Source organism: Semicossyphus pulcher, unplaced genomic scaffold (genome assembly GCF_022749685.1).
Source record: "Semicossyphus pulcher isolate SPU_LCO1_2020_fin unplaced genomic scaffold, fSemPul1.0.p SCAF_5, whole genome shotgun sequence".
In the NCBI taxonomy this organism is placed as follows: Eukaryota; Metazoa; Chordata; class Actinopteri; order Labriformes; family Labridae; genus Semicossyphus; species Semicossyphus pulcher.
Genome location: NW_027211726.1, coordinates 25,842,887 through 25,865,425, shown reverse-complemented (window position 1 = coordinate 25,865,425; position 22,539 = coordinate 25,842,887).

The following is a 22,539-nucleotide window of genomic DNA, read 5'->3' as shown; positions in this document are numbered from 1 at the left end:
TTGAATTTTCTTGCTGTTTCACTGAAGCAGTTATAGGTGTATTATATTATGTGTTTCAATTTGCTGTGTATGTCCTTCACCTACCTTGTAAATGGTAAATGGTAAATGGACTGTACTTGTATAGTGCTTTTCAAAGCTGCTTTTTACACTACATGTCACATTCACCCATTCACACACACATTGCAGAGGCTGCTACGTAAAGTGCCCAACTGTCAATCAGATAACACATTCATACCCGTTGGCTATGCCACCGGGAGCAATTTGGGGTTCAGTGTCTTGCCCAAGGACACTTCGACATGTAGCCTGAGGGAGCTGGGGATCGAACCCCCAACCTTCCGATTGAAAGACGACCGACTCATCCACTGAGCCACAGCCGCCGTTGTACAGCATTAAGGATAATGACCAAGTGTGTGATCCAAACCCTCAACTAAGAAATAATGACTGTGCCATTTCTAATCGGACGCCCTGTAGCAATTCAAATATCCACATCAGGATACAAAGAAGAGCAAGTATTTAGGTGTCAGACGAAGCACTCTGCCGTCGTCTACATCCAGGAGAAAAATTTAGAGTGAGTGATACATATGACTGTTAAAGAAAGCAGGATGAGTTTTTTTGTTAAATCACCGCCAGAGCATGTACAGGACAAAATCAGCAAAGGAAAAAGAGATACAGCTTAAACTTAACTTAAGTGACTCTTTGTTTAAAATCAACAAAATAGCAGAAAAATGTGTAGAAAAATATTGTTTAATTTAAACTGCAACAGAGTTAATAGAGAATTAATTAAACTAAACTGTTTGGTTGTTCTTCACCAACATGCCACCAGAAACCAGTGTTGAGGATCTACACTCTATAATGCTAAGTTACAAGTACAAAATTGCACTCATTTTTACTTGTTTTGCACCATTTTACAGATATGACCCTGGGCTTACAACTTGTACCTTAGGCTATTACCACAACTGCAAGACTAAATTACTGTGGCCATATTTGTTTTGTTTTGCTTTTTTTTGCTGATGAAAGTCACAGTTGTGCTTGAGGTGTGTGATATAAAACATTATAAACACAAACCGTGCCTTTTGTTTTTTTTAATAGACCAGGCTTGAAGAGTTGGAAAGAGAAGACATGTACCCACTGTATGAAATATTGTGATGTGGAGATTGCAGTTACATCTGTATGGGCTCAGATATATCCATAAAAACTAAATGATTTATATTTGAATTTGAACTGCTTAACTTGACAACTGAAATGAAATTTTGAACTGGAATTACATAATTTGAATTTGCATTGTTAAAGATACAATCTCAAAGATTTCAATTTCTTTGTTCTTGAGTGCCTCCCACTAGGGATAATCCATAACTTTATAAACACACTTCTAACCACATCTAACCAGACGTTATGGCTGCTCCCTTTGTCATGGTTTTAACTCTTGATTTTCCTTGCTTTCGTTTGTAGACTGGTTGATTAATTTGAGTGTCAAATTTGTTTCTTTTTCTTTGGATTTTCACTTATTTTTGAAGTTGTATCTGTAGTCATCGATCTTCTTTTTGTTTATTCAGCCATAGTAGATTACAGTCTCCTGGCAATGCAGCCACTTAGCTCCTCCTACCCTCTCTGACAGACCAACCACTGCTGGGTGATGGAAAATGCATCACTAACTGGCCGCTGCTTTTGATTATTTCCGCGAATGTCGTCACCTGGTCCATAAAAATACGATATACTGCAAATGTGCAAAGGCTTTCATCACTTGGTCATAGGCTCAATCACCATTGTGTTAACTCATTCGGCGATAAATAGTGTCATGGTTGTGGTAAAACAAAAAGGGAGAGGACACAGATGCAGACAATGATGTAACTTTAATAAACAAAAATAATGAAAGGCCACAAACAAAGGCTTACTGTCCAAAGGGTAAAGGCAAACAAAATCCAACAGCCCAAAAAGGTCCAACAAAACGGGTAACAAATAATCCACAGGAAAAGAACAGCTGGTCAAAAAATACGGAAAGCCATGAGGAGCAAGGACTAACCCCTCAATCCCACAGGATCCGTCTCCGGCGCGTTCCGTCTGTGCCGCGTTTGTGATCCGTCAACGGCGCGAGCCCTCGCCCACAGGATGCATGTCTGGTCCGCAGCGCATCACTGGCCCAGGCAGCTGGATTCGCGAGATCACAGGAGAACTACATTATCGCACTAGAATTGAGAAATCACACGATAACATCAATGCTAACAGATCAACACACAAACTACAGTTCAGTTTGCACATCCGAGGTTGATTATCTGCGCATTTGGAAATCATTCCGTGATTATTGTGCTTCTACCATGGAGGAGTACGCTACTTAATTAAAAGTGTTCTTTTTTCGAGTTTTCAGTGTGTTGATCTTAAAATAAACAGAAAAATATGTATGCTGCTTTCGTGCGTGACTTCCTGTTTGGAACGATCTGCTCTGTTGAGCTTGACGCGTGTTTGAAGCGGCCTCCGTCAAAAATAGGTCGCGGCCGTACGGAACGCGCCGGAGACAGATCCTGTGGAATCGGAGGGTCAAGACAGAGCACCACATGAAAGACATATGATGAACTGACACTGAGACAAGGGAGCACAAAGACTAAATAAAACTGGGGAGGTGATGCTAATAAGATAAATGTAGTATGTAGTATGCAAACAAAAGCAAAATATGCAGTATGCCAAAAACCCCGATGTCGTACTGATTCGCAAAATATCACCAGGACGCATCGGACCAGTCTACCTTGCCCGCTGTATCCCACGATGCAAGCGCTGGAACGTCACAGTGGCAGTTGAAATGACGGACAGCAGCAGCATTTCAGCAGAAGGGTACGCAAAGAAGAAGCGGCGGTTATTGTTCACTTCCTGGCGTAGCATACTGCAAAATGAATTTCAAAAGCTCCTCCATACTACGTTCTACCGCCCAATACAGTATGCAGTATATAGCATGTAGGATATAGTATGTAGTATGTAGTATGCAGTATATAGTACGGCATTTCAAACGCAGCCAAGGTATCAAAGTAAAACAGTAAATGATCTAACCAATGAGACACAAATTAAATACTTAAAGCCCCTGGAAACCGAAATCCACAAAATCCTTCTATGTAATTTAGGGTCTTATGTACATACTGATACGCATCTAAAAAGTTTAAGAAATTAGTTTTAATCCAAACTCAAGTTATTGCCATTCTTTCTTTGTTAACTTCCCCGACACTGGGGTTGAATTGTGCGTGGTTATGTTAGGGTATTTATTACGTAATAAATTTCCTTCAACCAATCGTGAATTAATCAACCGCAGTTGTCCCACCCTCACAGGTGGAATAACACTTCTTGGCTCGCGTTCATTCTTCCTCTCTGAGTCTGAGCTAACTCGTGTCCACATACCATGAATGTCTCTGCACATACCTGTTGCAATTAGCTACCTAACAATCGCCTTTTTCTTCATCATGCCTGTGTGTGCTGTCCCCGGTTGCACATCCACCATTGGAGATGAGAACATGTCATTCTTTTATTTTCCAACTGCGTTGGACTTGGAGAAGCAGCAGTGTTTCTGCTACATACATTTAGTGGCGGCAGCCACAGAATTGTTGCCGTCGCTGGTTCAGATTTCTTTAGCGTGTCCTGAAGTTGCAATTAAACGACTCCGTGGAGATTTCCACTACAAAAAAACGGCGTCCATTCTCTCCTCGTTAAAGAAGATCACTGAGACAGTGACAGGAGTCACAGAACATTAATCACTCGCGAGTCTTGGCAACCAAATAAACAACAGCGGGACCAGTTTACTTCAGCAAAAGAGGGTCCACTCCGCATCTTTGACATCGGACGCACTCTATCCACACACACAATAATATACAGTTCTATTACGCAATGTAAACAATCCACATGCCTATATTAGCTGTGCGCTCATTATCAAACTTTCAGTTCCCTGGTGATTTCCCTCCAGCAAGCTGCACAATATGAGGATGAGGAGATGAGTAAATATTGTCTATCCCACTCCATATGTCCCTACTGTAAATGCTTTGATTTTCGCTGTTTCTAAAGCTTATAAAAAGATGTCATTTGGTAACCATCGATCGTTTTGATAGCTAAGTCATTAATAACATCCCTCATGCACAAGTGGCTCACCTGCTGTGAAAGCCGCATTGTGAGAGAAAATATTTAACTTTTGTGACTTCATTAAACGGACTGCTGATGAAGACATTCAACAAAGCAGACAGAGAGACAGACAGAAAGAGGGGGCGGGGCCAGCAGCTGTGCAGAGAGTAGAGGTGCAGGTGTGTTGGGGGACTGAAGCAAATCAAAGTGATCAGATTAAAGTAGTTTGTGAATTAAAACTTAATAAGGTGAAGAAAAGAGCGCAATTACAGTGTGGAAGTAAGAAATAACCATCTAGAAAGAGTGTAATCCAGACTAAGTCTACATTTGATGTGCTTCTCACAGAAATCATTGATATGAGATTAATTGAAATCAATTACTTACAGAGCTTAATTAGATTAATTTTTTTAATCACCTGTCAGCAATAGTTTTGATATGATGTGGACATGCCCACATACCTGGGTGGTACAACAAAACCCTCTACCCTGCTGCTGAAAATCCTAGAGGAAACACTGCTTTTCCATGCGCCATTGTTGTGTTGACAGTTGCCATGAGAATGCGGACTGGCAGGTGTCAATCAGCACGGGATCTGCCACGCCTACACATCCCTGAGAAATGGTCTGAACAGCCAAATGAGCGTTTTTTCTACAAGGTAAACTAGTTTTTCTGAACGTTTTTCTTTTTGTGGATACTTTATGATGCACTCAACTCTGGTATCACATATGCATTTTTGCTATTTGAAGCCGAGTTCCTAGGGCCTTTAACTAAACAAGACTAAATTGTGACAAGAACCCTGAATAAACTACAAATAACTAAACAATAAAAACTCATGACAGATAGTGACTTAAAAGACATTTATTTAAATGAAAAAGTTCGAGATTGTTACTTTAAGCTTGAATAATTGCATTGAAAAACAATCTGAAATAGCATAATTTGAAATTAAAGTTATTTGTTTGAAACTGAATGTAATATTCTGAAATTGAACTCAGTTTCTCTCAAAATTAAAAATCCACATTCAGTCCTCACAATTCACATTTAGTTCTTAAAATTAAATTTCAGTTTACTGAGACACAGTTGATGAGGAAGGGCAATCGAGTGCAGATTTTCAGCACTCCTTTCTGGCTTTTTTGACCTATGTTTTTTGACCATTTCTTTCACTAAACAGAGCTTCTGGTATCTACCAGAAATATTGATAGTTAGTTATACTATTAATAAGAGTTATTTTTGTACTTAATTAGTCCATTTTGCAGGGCTCAGGCTTGAGTTCTTGGATACTACAACAAAACAGTTTTCACCATAGAAAATACAATTTTACTTAAAATGTATAGTCTATATATGGTATATAGATAGGTAGGTAAACCTACCATACCTATCTGGCTAGCTAATTTTTGTAATTTGTTTTTTCCTTTTCCCTTATCACTTTGATGTTAAAAAAAGAAACCAGGCCACAGCATCCTTAGTGGAAAATTTTATCAAAATATATATAATTCCCTATTATTTCCTTTGGGATTAATAAAGTTCTATCCAATCTTACCTGAAATGAGGCTTTGGAATGCTCTAGGGGTAAGAAGAAGAAGGAACCAAAGAGAAATGGCAGACATCCAACTGTATAAATTTATATTGAGTTTTAAGTATATTTGGTCTTTTCTTCTAACATGGCTAAAATGAATGTGGAACATTTGGAACATTCGACTTCTTTTGTCACAGCCAGTTTTATCAAGTGCAATTATTCTGCACATGTTTTATCAGTTATATTGTGAGTCCATTCTATATTTTGGGTAAGAAGTTAGACTAAACAGATCTAGTTAAGGACTCAAACAGCATGTCCTTTGGTAAACTGAAGCTGAAGTTAGCTTAATTAGCTAGGTAGTTACAAATGAGAAAATCTGGAAGAAACTGGTGTTATTTCAGCCAGGAAAATTGCCAGGCCTGTGTTAATAAAACTATCTATTGTTTAAAAAAAAAACTTACAATTTTGATATTAAGTCTGCCATTATTGTTAACTGCTTATGTTTCACACATGAAATTAGCAAGAGATTGGATTTACCAGTTAAAAGCGTCTTAGATTTTTCACTGAATTAGCCTAACACTTTTATTATATTTATTTATTTGTTTAATCATATTATAATCATATATATAATATCATATTATAAAACCATACTCCTTTAATTCTTGATTGTCACATGACCCAGCCCTACCAACATCTGTGATTGTGTCGTGTTTGGAGTATCTGCTCTCTGGCACCTGGTTCCATCTATAATTGATGGGCAGGGCCAGAGTGCATGACTGAGACACTCCACAAAGCTATAGTGTGACAAGGCCACACACAGTGACAGTGCAACACACTGTTTCGTCTCTTCATTTACAGTCAACACACTTCACACATTTCCATACTTCGGGGACAGGTGAGTCACAGCGTGAATATTGAGTTCAAAGGGAGGGAGACTTGGAACAGCAGAGCTGAAGTGGAAAAAGTTTGGGGAAAGCTTTCTTTTGTTGACTTTCTTTTCCAGGTTTCTAAAATATCATAGATTATCATATCATTGTCTATTCAAATGTGTGTAAGGGGTAAATTTCAATAAAAAAATGAAGCATTGAATTTGCTTCCATTCCAGTTGCAAACCTTACACACACACACACACACACACACACACACACACACACACACACACATACAGAAACACCATACACTCACAGACACACAAACATACAAAATCATGATTTACAGAGTGATCCTGATGATGACGCTCTTTTCCAGCATCTCCCAGCTGTTATGGTTGTGATAATGAGAACATGGCACCTGTTCGACATTCAGAAGCACATCACTCTGTCTGGCCTGTCTGCTGTTTACTTTTTCACAGCGATTTTGATGATTTTCACTGATGGAGCAAAAACAAAGTCCCTGTTACTGACTGTTGCTTACTACCCAGAACATACTTGAATACTCTAAATCATTAATGGCCATAATGATCTCTTAAACATTAGCTTACTTTTTTTTTTTTGTTATCACAATGGACAGTACTGGTAACACAGGCAAACAATCCCAGGTCTAACTGGATTTTGTTTCAAACATTGGTGCATGGAGAATGGATATTTGACATCGTTCTTTCCCAACTGAGCCCTGTCAACCATAATACACAAACATGATTTAAAAACAGGACATTTCTAGATACACAATCAAACATTACAACTCAAAACACCAAAACATTATAGATTTTAGTAAGGTAAGGCAACATTTTTTCTTTGTGATTTGATAGAACCCAAGTGCCTCGATCTTGATTACACCCCAATTCCCTTTTAATTGCATCCATGTTTCCCTAACTTGAGTCTTTCCCTGCATGTTTTCCCCTCCCACCACAGAAGTATGGAGAAACACAAGGAAAGCATGAGAGAAGAGAGGAAACAAGGAAATGTGTATTAGGAGACATGAAACTTCCTTCCCTTATAGCTTCTCAAGGAGCTATGTCCATTTCTGATGAAAGTGTCAGCTGATTGGAGCTGGATCAGCCATCAGTCAGCTTTCACAGCTGTGAGTGTCTGTTTTAATGTTTGCTTTCTTCCTGTCTTTGGGATAAAACTCCTTTTATGTCATGATGTATCAGATCAATTCGATAAGCCGCATCAATAACCGATATCCAAAAAGGGGGCATGTCGACCAGTGAAAGAATTCTTTGAATGAATCTTTTAGGACTGCATCCTGAGGACCCTAGTTTTTGATGCCACCTAGTGATTGGATGACCTCAAGAGAGCAATGAGGCAGTATTAAATTATATTGTTTTTGTCAATGGAGTCTGGTGGCTTTGAAGAGAGTTGGTTTGAAGTCTGCATCTTTACTCTTTTTAGGTCGTCCAATAAGTAGGTGGCACTGACCCTTGAAACAAGGATCCATGAAATGCATTGCAGTACCACAAACTGCAGCCTCCTCAAGATGTGGCAGGAAAATAATTATTCATGGGTTCTGTGCAATCAAAAACAAGAAGTAATTTCTTACCTCATGTAAGCTGAAAGGTTGTAGTTTCAGAATTGTTTTTTTTTTTTTAAATGTCTTTTAAAATGAATTTTGAAATGTGTTTTCTAAAATATCATTTTGTGAATTATTCTGTTATTATGCACAGTGATGGGTAACGTTAAGTAACTTGTTACGTTACAAAATCACTGGCATTAAAAAGTAACTCGTTACGTTACTGCGTTACTTACTGAGAAAAGTAACGCCTTAGATGACTTTTGCATTACCAATAATTAAAACACACGTCGGTTAAATTATCAGGACAGTGTGTACTCTACTGTACGTTGAATGAATTGACTCTACCGTCTTTGCAGCTTAGTTTACAGCCCATAATTGGCAACTCTGCAGCCTAATAACAGGAATGACAGACTCAATATAACCTTTACAGCTCTTTATTATGCTAACAATCTGGCAGTGAACTGCTCTTCGCAGCTGACAAGCACTTATCCTCCAGGGCACAACTTACATTTTTTCGTGTTAAAAAATAATGGGAATATGTCCACGAAGTAAATGCTGTCCTCTCATGCCATCTCGCTTATTGAACTAGCTAGCGACGCATGCACACTGACCCAGCTACCTGCCAAGACGTAGGAGAGAAACCGTGCTTCAGGGATTACCGTTTTTTTGTGGCGACAAACAGAAAAGTGAAATACGATGTCAGTATTGGATTACTTTTGCTAAAAAAGTAACTCAGAAACAGATTTCTTGAATTGCAGAACTAACGCATAACGTTACTCGTTACAACAAAAAAGTAATCTGAGTACTCTAACGGATTACTTTGTAACGCGTTACCCCCCAATATTGATTATGCATAATGTCTTTCTGTTGTATAAAATGTTTTTTTTTTCCAGAAATGTAGTGTTTTGTGGAATGTAGTTTTGTTTTTAGAACTCGTTTTCTATTTTCTAGCATGTTGTTGTGTTTTGACTTTATAAGGACTGTACTACAAAGCAAGCTCAACATACCCTTATATTTGCTTAAGCTGGCTCGACAAAGCCTGAAGCCCCAGTTAGTGGTATCACAAAGGTTGCTATCAACTTGGGACTTGGGAGTTTCATTTGCTATTCTTGTGCTCTGAAACAAATGATCGCCAGCCTCCTACTTCAGTGAAAATGTTATAATAAACCGATTTTGGGCCCGATTCCCCCCTTCCGAAAATCGTAAGCAAAGTCCCGATTTTTTGATGGTTCTAAAGATAATCTTGCCAGATGTTTCTGTGGTGTGAGGTACGTTAAGAGTGATTTTACTTCCCCCGATCTGCTCGGAAGGCTGTCCTGTCCGCACTGATTTCAAATCATAAATATTAAACATGTTCAATATTTACGATCTGTTATCCTGTTGTGTGGGGGTAACCCCGATGACAGATGAGCACAGAGTCTGTGGATTGTGCCGTGGAACGAAACGATAGCCAATGGGCAGGCAAGCTGACCGAAAAAGAAAGCACAACAATGGTGCCACAGCCATGGTGACAAAAGCAAATGTGAAGCATAAAGTAACAGCCGTCTCCACCACTTTATCCACAGTTTGTTCTTTTTTCCTTCTGAATTTTCAGTAAAAAGTCCATGGGCAATTCTTCCTGCGCCATGTTTGTTTCTCTAAAGTCGCGTTTGACTGCGAGAGTTTTGCGAGATTTCCAGTTTGGAGAGTCGGGACTCTGATTGTTGGTGAATGGGAAACTGTTAGTGTGTGGTGTGCTGTTTTGGCATAATCGTTGCTCTCCACACACTGTAGGAGCAAAACTGTTAAATCTATGATTACATATCATCATGTGTGGGGTCTTTCACATTTTCAATATCTGTTAAGATTTGAAAAATATTTTAGTGTGGGCCAGGCATCAAATCAACATCTCTCTACATGTCATTGCCAAGGAACAAAGCCAAGCTACTTATATTTTTGTGCCAAGAGTGGCATAATGTCACCAAGCAGCAATGTTAATGACTGGTGGAGAGCATGCCAAGATGCATGAAAGTAATTAAAAATCTCTTATTCCTCCAAATACTGATTTCTGAATTCTTCCAAAGTTGAAACATTAGTATTCTGTTCTTTAAAAATGAACATGAACTTTTTTCTTTGCATTACTCGAGGTCTGAAAGTCCTTATCTACATCTTTTTTGCTCCTTTTCGGTAATCTTAACCCGTCGTCATTTTCTGCAAAAACAACAAAACAAACCTTAATGAGAATATTTTATTTGGAAGTATAGGGAGAAATGTTGTATACAATAAAACAAAAGTTCATTTTACGCAAACGCAAACCAAAATCTGTTAGAACCAGAAAGAAAAACATGTGACTGTGACGTTTAACACATAGACTGTATAAAAAGAAAAAGTTCCCTAAAAGTGAAGCCAAAACATTTCGAGTGCCCCCTGCTGACTGGCTGCAGTATAGGTCCGCATCCTCCATGTTGGGGACATGGGTCAAACTATAAAACCAAATATACGCCAGTGCGCACTCAGGCACACAGTACAACATCAGGCTGGTGTCAGTGAGGACCTGTGTAATGTTACTACAACCTAGCAGGAGGTGTGGCTATCCTATGGCACAAAATGCTGGACTCAGTGATAAGTGTCATTAGAACTGAAACTGACTGGTGTATAGCTGTTCAACTAAAGATAAATAACAAGGAGTTCATTATTCTTAATGTATATACACCTTATGAGTGTCAACAGAATGAGGATGTATATTTGAACAGACTTGCTTTTATAAAGTCTTTTATCCATGATAGTCCTTCTTCAAGTGTTTACGTAGTTGCTGATATGAATTCTGACATGTGGTACAGTGTGAGACTGAGAACCTTCACAGACATACCTTAAGCTTGTTGTCCTTGTCTTAAGTGTATGTCCACTTCTACATATGTAAATGGAGAGCAACGTTAAACCTGAGTCCAATTCCCTGTATGTGCACACATACAAACACATGTTGTAAATCTCTGAGTATACTTAATAACAAGAATGGTGTATTACAAGAAAACTTTTCTCATAGACACTCAGGACTGTGGGCCTCTGTTATACCTCATCTTTAATGTAAAATGCATGTAGGCAGAATGGTGGGGTGAAGTCGTTCAGCCTCTGAGCCAGCATAGGAGGTAATGCAGGTACACAGAGGGCTCACATCTCAGCAAGTATTTTCCATAAAGCCAAAAACAATGCTGATGCCGCAATTGAATTAAGTCATGTGGTGACCGAGTTAATTGCCAAAGTAGGAAAGCTATCACCAAAGTCGCTGATATCCTGTGTCCAGGGTTTGTTCAACAATATCTCCTTGTCAGCAAACACAGTGGCAGAGTGGATCAACGTGTTATCAAGTAACATTTCTGTTACGCAGAAAGTCGGATTTTTCTCTGGTGAAACCACAGACAAAACTGACACTGCTCAGCTACCCATTTCATCAGAGGATAATCACCAATTCAAAGTGACAGAAGAGCTGCTAAGTTTGCCCTGCACGGCTTACCACCGCCAAGGATATAATTCAGCAGCTATGTTACAAGTGTCTGTGCCCGAATCCACCAGTGCCTGCATTTTCTACGTCGGCTCAGAGTGTTTGGTGTCTGTAGGAATATTATGTTGATTTTCTACAGAGCAACAATTGAATCTGTCTTACGGTATGGCATTATCAGCTGGTTCGGCAACCTAACGGTTAAATCAAAGGCTCAGATATTAAATCTGATTAAAGCTGCAGGGAAAATCATGGGTATGACAGCACTTGTAACTCCCCAAGACCTGTTTGAACAATCAATCCTTAGACTTGCTGGTAACATCTTATCTGACACATCTCACGTACTGCACTCTGAATATGTTTTATTGAACTCAGGAAGGAGGTATAGAGTCCCTCTATGTAAGCACAACAGATATAAGCATTCATTCATCCCACTCTCAGTCAAGCTCATCAATGAGCAGATTGTTCAGGATGGACGGAAATGATCAGGGGCTATGTGACGCTGAATTTGCACAAAGATGAATTGCACTTAACGAATTGCACTTTACGAATTGCACTTTATGTGACTCTGCTGAGTATTTTATTTCTTATGTATTGTTCATTGTTATTTCTGACTATTGTATGTGTGTAGTGGAATGTTGTTGTGGGTGGAATGTCCTGTCTGCAGCAGACCCCTCTGTCCGAGACAAGTTTCTCCCACAGGAGACAAATAAAGATACCTTGACCTTGACCTTACGCAATTGAGCATGCTGGATTGCCACGGAACAGACCCAACCCAAAACCCTGAACTGGTAGTGCTGGTACGGAGAAAGTTAGAGGAGGAAAATGCAGATCCAGCAGTTGTTCTGCACTGCATAATACACAAACAGGCACTGTGCAGCAAATGCCTGAAATATGAACATGTCATGTCTTTTGTCCTGTATCAACATCAGGTCCACAGAGAATATACCGGTGGATCATCAAAAAAAAAAAAAAAACTTCGGGTCTGCAGTCTATATCTCAAAACTGACGATATTGAATTAGACATGCCTCAGTTATAAATGTAGAATGTCTGGGAGGAAAAGGAGAGCAGGCAGCGTTTCAAGGCATCTCACAAAACAAATGATTACATTTTACGGTATATGTTCTTTTCAACTAAATAATGCAGACATCTGAGGCGGGCATCCTAGATTGAGGAAGTATAGTTTAGCAAGCTCCTTCCAGAGGCACAAAGTAAAATTGCATTTTTTTTCCTACTATAATGGCATTAGCTCCCCTTTAACAGCATGATAGGACTGAGGTTGAAAATCAACAAACTGGCCCTTTAAGAGCAGAGGTGAGGAGATTTATGGAACATGGCAGAATTGATGTTCCTGAAATGGATGATCCAAAATGGGTCATGGACCTTGCATTCCTGGTGGACATAACATTAGAGCTGAACATCCTTAACCGGAAGCTCCAAGGTCCTGGTAAGCTCATCACAGCAGCTTATTAAAGTGTGAAAACCTTCTGCACAAAACTGAGGTTGTGGGAAAAAAACAGACTAAAAATAGTCAATAAACTGAGAGTTAATACAAGCAACAATCAAGACAGGAGGGAACAAAGTCAATAAGTGCCAACAAACAGCTTCAAGTGCAATCGGACACTGGTGTCAACAGGCAGTCTATAGGGTGTTTGTTTTTTTTTAATAATAATCATCATCAGCAACATCAGCAAGATCAGTATCATCATCATCATGAAAATCCTAGTCAGCATAAACTACATCCTCAATGTCATCATAATCAATAGCATCAATATCATTAAGTGCAAAGGTGTTTATAAAGAGCTGGTTCTTAAGCTTCTTCTTAAAGGTGGATAGGTACTCTGCAGACCGAAAGGAGTTTGGTAGCTCGTTCCACCACCTAGGGACTACAGAGGTCTAGTTAGCAACTTAGGGTCCTGTTGTGGTGGGAGTACCAGGCGCCTTTCATTGGCAGAGCGTAATGGGTGGGAGGGAGTGTAGACCTGGATGAGGGTGTTCAGGTAGGCAGGAGCCATTTTTGTTGCTGTTTTGTAAGCGGGCAACAGAGTTTTGAATTTGATGTGAGCAGCAACTGGGAGCCAGTGGAGGGATATGAGCAGTGGAGTGACATATACCATTTTGGGTTGATTGAAGACCAGTCACGTTGCTGCATTCTGGATCATCTGCAGAGGTTTGAATGTGCATGCAGGAAGCCCTGCCAGTAGGAAGTTGCCATAATCAATGCATGATATCACGAGAGACTGTACCAGCAGTTGTGTTGTATGCTCTGAAAGGTAGGGTCTGAACTTCCTGATGTTCCTGGCAAATCGACATGACCGAGCAATCCAGGCCACATGAACCTTAAAGGTTGGCTGTTTGTCAATTATGACACACAGGTTCCGGGAAGACTTAGTGGGTATGAGTTCAGCTTGTTCAAGCTGGACATTGATCTGTGGTTGCATAGAGGGACTGGCTGGGATCACAAGGAGCTCAGTCTTGGATAGGTTGAGTTGAAGGTGGCGTTCTTTCATCCATTTAGAGATATTGGCAAGGCATGACGAGATACGTGCCAAGACTGTAGTGTCCTCTGGTGGGAATGGCAGGAAGAGCTGGGTATCGTCTGCATAGCAATGGTATGAGAAACCATGGGAGCGGATGATTGCACCAAGTGAGGTGGTATATATTGAAAAGAGAAGGGGACCAAGCACTAACCCTTGAGGCACCCCTGTGGATAAGCTGTGGGGTTTGGACACTTCTCCTTTCCAAGATACTCTGAAAAGATCTCCCTGAGAGGTAGGACATGAACCAGAGGAGAGCAGATCCTGAGATACCAAGCTGAGAGAGAGTGGAGGGGAGGATTTGGTGGTTCACTGTGTCAATTTATTTATTTATTTATTTAGTTTGCTAATCTTCACCCTAGTCTACCACTATTATTGGCATTGTAACCATAAGTATGTGTCTGTTGTTGTTCATGTAACAAGGACATATGTTGGTGTTGTAACAAGAACATATGTTATTGTTGCTCTCTTTGCCTGTCTCTATCCTGCATCTCCTTCTAACCCATTTTCGGCCCATCCAGTCGAGGCAGATGGCTGTTCAACATGAGTGTGGTTCTGCTCGAGGTTTCTGCATGTTAAAAGGAAGTTTTTCCTTGCCAATGTGCCGAATTGCTAAGTGCTACTCATGGTGATTCATGTTGGGCCTCTCTTTAAATAACATAACAAAGAGTCGGCCTAGACCTGCTCTTTCTGTAAAGTGTCTCGAGATAACCCTGGTTATGATTTGGCGCTATACAAATAAAATTTGATTTGATTTGAAATTTGATGAAGGGGGCTGACAGATCTAACAGCAATACTGCTGAGGACTGTCCAGCAGCTTTAGACAGACGCAGTAATTCTGTTACCGACAGTAGTCCCGTTTTGGTAGAGTGGCCCCACTTAAAGCCAGACTGATTTGGGTCCAACAGATTGTTCTCGGACAGGAAGACTTGATTAAAAACTGTTATGTTAGTTAAGTTATTTCAGATAAAATAAAGCAAGGACATAAGATTTGCACTAACAGTTAAAAACAATAACAATGTATATAAAAATGTTTACAAACTGGTGTTTGCATGTTTTGGTTAGGTATTACAAAAATATTAATACTGGAAAAAAAAAAGAACTTGCCAGAAATATGGCGCTTTCTTGTAGTACTTCAACGTTGAAGTGGCCCTCTTTTAAGATGACAATACAAACAGTGGCCCCTGCATCTGAACACACGGTCACTTCTCAAGTTGCTAACTGGAGTGTAAACAATCCAGCACGGGTTGTCATCTAATTCTGTTGCCCTCTTGTTCTCATTATCCTACACTGTATGAAGTTTTCACAGTAGCTTTAAAACCTTAGGTCATTATTTAAGGAAAAGCACAATCCTCCACTCTTACAAAGATCAACAGCATTTATTGCATTCAGTCATCACGACCTCAAGCTAGTGAAGGTCATCGTACCTCATTCAGCAGCTTGGATCTCATCACTTAACATTTCAATACATCAATTGTGTCATGAACCGGGGACCAAGAATGAAGGACTCAATAGCAAACTCAGACCAGTGGACAGATTTCAGAATGATTTAATTCCAGGCAAAGGTTCGGTACACAAAAGGGCAGTCAGAATCAGGCAACGGTATCCAAAAAACGTGAGGCAAAAAGGCAAGGTAAAAGGCAAACAGGGTCCAAAACAGTGGTCAAAAACGAGAGCTAGGAACAAAATGCTGGAACACGACACAAGGGTACAAACGAACTGGCAACGAGACAGGGGAAGACGGGGTAAAATACATGAGGTAATGAGGGTGATGAGACACATCTGGGGAGAGCACAATCAGGAGCAGGGTAGCACACGACGGGGGAGGGGCAGGACACAGACCTGAAACAGAGACAGGGGTGAGTGATTTCAAAATAAAACAGGAAGTACCAGACAAGACACATGAGGAAAAAATAAAATAAAACTTACAATAACGGGCAGGCATGACAAATTTTGCACACGTTGCATATATTTTCTGTGTTGAGCTGATAACACGAGTTCTCAAAGATGAAACTCCAGCCAATCGCTAGCTCAAAGGTCTATCGTGACCTCAGTCATGCACAGCCAATCACTGGCACAAAGGTCCATCGTGTCCTCACTCATGCATGGCCAATTGCATCAAAATCAAAATTTGAAATTACTAGATAATAAAATAAATCTTCCTCACTACAAATTCATTAAAGCATTTCATGTAAAGTCTCATACTCAAACATGGCTCGATCATTCATCATTGTATCTGGCTAACTCAAGCACTATATGTTTACCGTATTCCAAAGTGGCATCCTGTTCATCAGCTTGGAATATTTAACTTCTGAATGCTCTTTGTGAATCAATTATTTGTTCATGCGACCTCTGCATTAATGTTACTCTGGTCTTTATTTCATTTAAAACTGCCGACAATCGTCAAACTTTCATTGTTGCAGGTTCCTATGCACCAGAAATTGTATGTAGTCATTTTGTCACGTGGTAATTCTGTCACATTGTTATGTTTAAATTACATAATCTGTCAATATGGCTGTTTATTTATTTGTTGCATCATCATTGCTCATGTTTACTTGACTATCCCATTTGTTGCTAATGTTCACATAATCATTGCTCTGAGTAATTTCAATTTTGCAACAACTGCTCTCATTCTTTGCTCTTTGGTAAATGCTATGTTGCTTTGGGTAAATACTTCAACTTCATGGTCAATAGGGCAGTACAGATATTTTGATGCATCGAAGTATCGCGATATTTCATTTTCATGATAATGTATCGATTTTCCCAACCGTCATATCGATACATTTAATGGATTTAAGATGGCCTCATATTTCCCTCAAATTCCTCTGATCATAATGACTTCCGCTCCTGTAGATGTCTCTGTTACGCTGGGAGGCTGGTTTCTTCCCTGCATCAGTCACTGCCGGCATTACTGCAGAAGAGCAGGGGTGAAAAATCAAAGCAGACGTCGGACCGTCCTTGGGTTTTGCAACCAAAACAGAGACAAATGATTTCAATAATCAACCTACAATTGCACTAACCAGACACCGCGCAGAAAACCCTTTTTATCCCTGCATGTCCCTCTTCCTGTTTCTCGATCACAATATGTGTCTGCTCTGTTTGCATTATCACAAGTTACATGTTGCAAAGTAGCCCAAAAAAGTTTTGCATTTTTCACTGCGACTCTGGTTTGTGAAGGAGGCTCGTCTTTGAAGACGCTGTGCATCAAAATGATCCAAAGTCGTTGTCGTTCTGCCGGATGACATTGGCACTACGCCGCAGCACTTTAAAGCTTTAGCATAATAACAAGGTCCATCTTTAACAGAAGACATGAGGGATGTGGATGTACTCGCGGAAGTCTTTCTCTGTATGTGTGGTTGTGTTTGTCTGACGAGCATGTACACTGCTCGGAACAGGTGCAGGAGGGGCACAGCGCGAAGGGAGGATGTTCAGTAATTAATAAATCGTTGATGAAGATCTTGGACAGGTAAAATAAGAAACAATAATATACCTGGCTGACCTGCCCTGGTATCGTCTATTTGTGTGAAACACTGTGACAATATAGCCATATTTATTTCAGTTCAGTGGCACATAAGAATACTTTTAATATGCACTTTATTTTCATATGATGTTATATTATTTTCATTTTAGTTCCCTGTCTTTAGTGACACAGAACACTACACATTTTATTTTTATGTTGTGGCATAAACATTTGAGTGTAGTGACGCATTAAGAATATTTGCACTTTATTTTCATATGATCTGTAATGGTATCATACTATTTAATGTGTTCAATGAAACTGAACCTCAAATATTGTTCTAAAATATAATAATGGAAATTTTGAATTAAATAGCTTTAATTCAATTTGTGCCCTACCCAGGTCGTGCACAGCAAGTTGTATTCTCAGTTCCACTTTTAAATTTTCAGTAAATTATAAGTCTCAAATTACCTGGTAGGTCAGCTTTTCATATAACTAGTGGTGGTGATGCTATGTGTGCTGTTGCTAGTGGGTGGTGGTACACGTGTCTACAAAGCTGTAGGGCAAAGAGCTCTCTGCTGCTCTCCAACATGTCACTGTTAAGGATCAGTAAATTACTTCGTATGTGTTTGTGTTGCAGATAGCGGTGCTTCCGTAACGGTGACATCAGTGTCTAATCCTTCAGCATATGCCTGCAACGTCTCTGCTGCTGGGGACAGCTCATGATTTTACTTAACAGAAGAACACTCAGTCTGAAAGCTCACTCTGAAAGCTGTTTGAATTAGGGAAGAGTCAGGTAAGCCACTGGGTAAGTTGACCCATCTCCTGTTTCTAGGCAACTGTGCACACTTTTCGTCATTTAAGCATACTTTCAGGACGCACCTGTTGTGTCTTTTGTGGCAGTGATGGAAAGAAACACATGGGAGAAGGGCTTAGTATTATTCAGGGCTGCACACATTTTTGTTTTTTTGGTTGGCAGAGAAACATTTTAGTGTATCAGTTAAATGACAAGTATTTAAAAACAAACCTTTGCGGTCAAAAATCTTGTCATTGGCGATTTGCCAGCATTTAAAAAAGCATATAAAACATTTAGCCAAAGGTCACCCTGAATTGCAAAGTTCAATTTCCAAAATGGTGGCTATGGGGCAAAGTGAGCAAAGTGCTGTGGGGTAAATTGAGCCAGTTGTTCAACTTACACATCATAAGGCAATAAAGATTTTTTCCTTGGTAAAAAAAAATAAAAAAGATATTTGTCTGTATGTAACTATAGCTATTCATTTTAGTAAAGAGTGGTCCAAATAATAATAATAATAATAATAGCACTGTCACTAAAACTGCTTAAAAGTAACAAGCTACTTTTGCCGTGTTGTTTGCTTAGCTTGCTACATTTCTCTGAGGGGTAGCTTCAGAGTAGTGAAGCTAAATTTAATGTAAAGTAACTAGCTTAGCTCATTACATTTCATACGTAGCTTGCCCAACACTTCTGGTTGATGACGTTGCTGCCAACAGGCTTGATTTGGCAAGACTGTGACTGCTCAGTGGGATAATCTTCTCTTTGTCTTATTGTCCTCACTTTCATCTTTCATAGCTCCAGCATAATCTTCCCCTAGAAACCTTTTTAAGGCTTTTTGCAAGGCAGAACAGAACATACATTTTACACGTGTTGTACACAGTATTCTGTCAAAATTCACTGTACAGTGAATTTCTCATACAGTCCTTTCTCATACAGTCAAGCAGACGTGCATACACATTCACCCACACTAGTGCAAATACAAGCCTAGCATCATACCATTAAGTCCATGAAATTCGGACTCTCTATCTCTCTCTCTCACACACACACACACACACACACACACACGCAAATCCACAACTCTCCTCTTAGATGAATCTTGAAGCATGTTTAAGCAGAACACAGATGAAATGCATCAGATCAAAGAAGTTCTAAATGTTTTAAATGGCTGTCTGATGTTTTACTGATCACAAACCATGTTAAGCATTTTGAGATGTTTGTGGTGGAGTTTGGAATTGTATGTGCGCTCAGCAGCAGTGGGTCTGACAGAGGAGATGATTTCACACATAAAAAGTAAGATCTACTATCAAAGCAAAACTCCAACATGTTACTCTTATGATTTTGTATAGTTGTGCTTTTGGACGTCAACAAGCAAAGACACCAGCCACCATGTGGCTGTTGCCTATGAGTACCTGGGCTACCAGGGTAATATACAGTACTACCCAGTAAATATTGTTATCCTACCAGCATATTGCAATACATATGCAATGATATATGACTGCTCTAATTTTATACAACCCAATGCGGTTTAGAGTCCCCAGTGCGCCCTCGGGATCAGCTGTTTTTTGTTGCACTCACAGAGCTCTCATTTGAAAATAGTTCAACTTTTGGAACACCGCCATGTATGCACCACATCATCAATGTCAATTCTCCTTTAGCAACCAATCAAAAAATGTATCATGCATCGAGTTGCCGTAACCACAAAAATAGTAGTCATCTTCGTGTGCTTCAGTAGTCAATTGGTAGTAATAACAATGTGCGAAGCCTTTAGGATGAGTGGGAAAAGTCTTCAAGAACTCCACATGATTATGGCTGGCCTGTGTTGCTTATACACTTATAGGTGCGGCTGTGGTTCAGTGGTAGACTTGGTTGTCTTTCAATCAGAAGGTTGGTAGTTCGATTCCGAGTTCCCGTCGAACAAGTCATGCCTTGGGCAAGACACTGAACCCTAAATTGGCTATGCCACTGGGATACTGGGAAACGGTGTGTGAGTGTGATAGACAGTTGGGCACTTCACGTTGCAGCCTCTGCCATACATGTATGAATGGGTAAACATGACATGTAGTGTAAAAGTGCTGTTAGTACAGTCTATATACCTCCACCTACCACACCCTCAATTCAGGCCTTGTTTAATTTCAGAAAAACTAATGTTAAGCATTAAACACCATTAAATATTACCCATGAAGTTGAATGTAAAAGTAGCTCTTATGATGTCTCTGACATTGTGGGAGCCTGTGTTATGAACAAAAACTCAACATGTACTCAATGCTATGAATTTGTAAAGACAAACACCTCCACCTATCCTAAACTTATTTCTTTCAGTTTTCAGTTTAGTTTTCACTTCTTGATCGATTTGTCTCCTGATTCTTCTTCTCAGAGAATGCCATCACCTTGTCAGAAGATAGTGATTTTTATGTAATGAATAGCTGTCTAGTACCCTATCACAGCCCTTCATTCTTTGTTGTTTTGTTAGATCTTCCTCCTTCATTTCTAACATCCCTCTTCCTTATATTGCAGCTGTCTCCCAAATGCTTTAGTTATCTCTGGAGTTCTCTTTATCCTCAAGACATACCCCTCTCACCAATCTCTTTCTAATGCTATCTAGCCTCAGTCCCTTTTTGTTAATGCTTGTCTTCTTTTGACAGAGGTGTATCACAGCATAGGTGGCTCTCAATCTCAGAGTAGTCACTTATCATGTGGCAGTCTGCTGCAGCTGGTGGAGGCTTGGGCAGTTGGCATTGCATGTTATTGCTGTGACATTGTCAAACATGTGGTAAGAGTGGTGGGAACAGTACGTTTGAAAGTGAGAGGTTAACAAGGCCACCTGGGGACTTGCATCCCAGGAAGTACTATGCAGAACTTTACCTACTATTCTTTTAAATAAATAAAGCACAGATTCGTAACTCAGGAGGCAGAAACGTGAAATAAATCAAATATTTCATTGAAATATAAATTTTAAAAAACACTAAATAAGATGGGACTGGAGCTATGATGAAGTAAAGGGATGGTTAGGCAGGGTAAAAACTACACAAAATATTAGAATTAAAATGAGTATTATAACAAAATGTAAAAAGGCCTGATACAAAATTTAAAATATGGTGTGACCTTAAAGCTACTGCCAAGTAAAAAAAAAAAAACTGAGGCCAATGGTGGAGAGTGTGACTATACTGAGGAGAATGCAGGAGTCCTACCACTTACTCACCTTAGGTGCAACACAGTAAACCTCACAGTAGTCTAGTAGGAAGATAGGGTCCCCATGCACCCCGTGGATATATTTTTCGAACTTAATTTTTTGTAATCCTCAAGGTGTCTAGTAAATACATTTTAATGTTCCCAACTCGAAATATTGTCCCAAGGGTCTATTTGGCAGCCATTTTTGCAGCTTGGATCTCTGACGAAAATTGAAAATCTTTTTCAATCAAACCTTTGAACTAGACATCATACAGAGACAAATGACCCCATTCTGTGTAACTGTGTCATCATCTCGGTCATCATTACTGTCAATATCTATGTCATCATCACTGTCATTACCACTGTCATCATCTATGTCATCATCACTGTCATAATCGATGTCATCATCATTGTCATCATCTATGTCATCATCCCTGTCATCATCCCTGTCATCATCACTGTAATCATCTATGTCATCATCTTTGCCATCATATAGGTCATCATCCCTGTCATGAATCTTGTCATCATCTATGTCATCATCCCTGTCATCATCACTGACATCATCCCTGTCATCATCACTGTCATCATCTCTGCCATCATCTGTGTCATCATCCCTGTCATCATCACTGTCATCATCCTTGTCATCATGTGTCATGATCTATGTCATCGTCTCTGTCATCGTGTATGTCATCATCTATGTCATCATCCCTGTCATCATCCCTATCGTCATCTATGTCATCATCGCTCTCATCATCCCTGTCATCATCTGTGTCATCATCCCTGTCATCATCACTGTCATCATCCTTGTCATCATGTGTCATGATCTATGTCATCGTCTCTGTCATCGTGTATGTCATCATCTATGTCATCATCCCTGTAATCATCCCTATCGTCATCTATGTCATCATCACTGTCATCATCCCTGTCATCATCCATGTCATCATCCCTGTCATCATCCCAGTCATCATCTAACATCATCACTGTCATCATCTTTGTCATCATCACTGTCATCTTCTCTGTCATCATCAATGTCATCATCTCTGTCATCATCACTG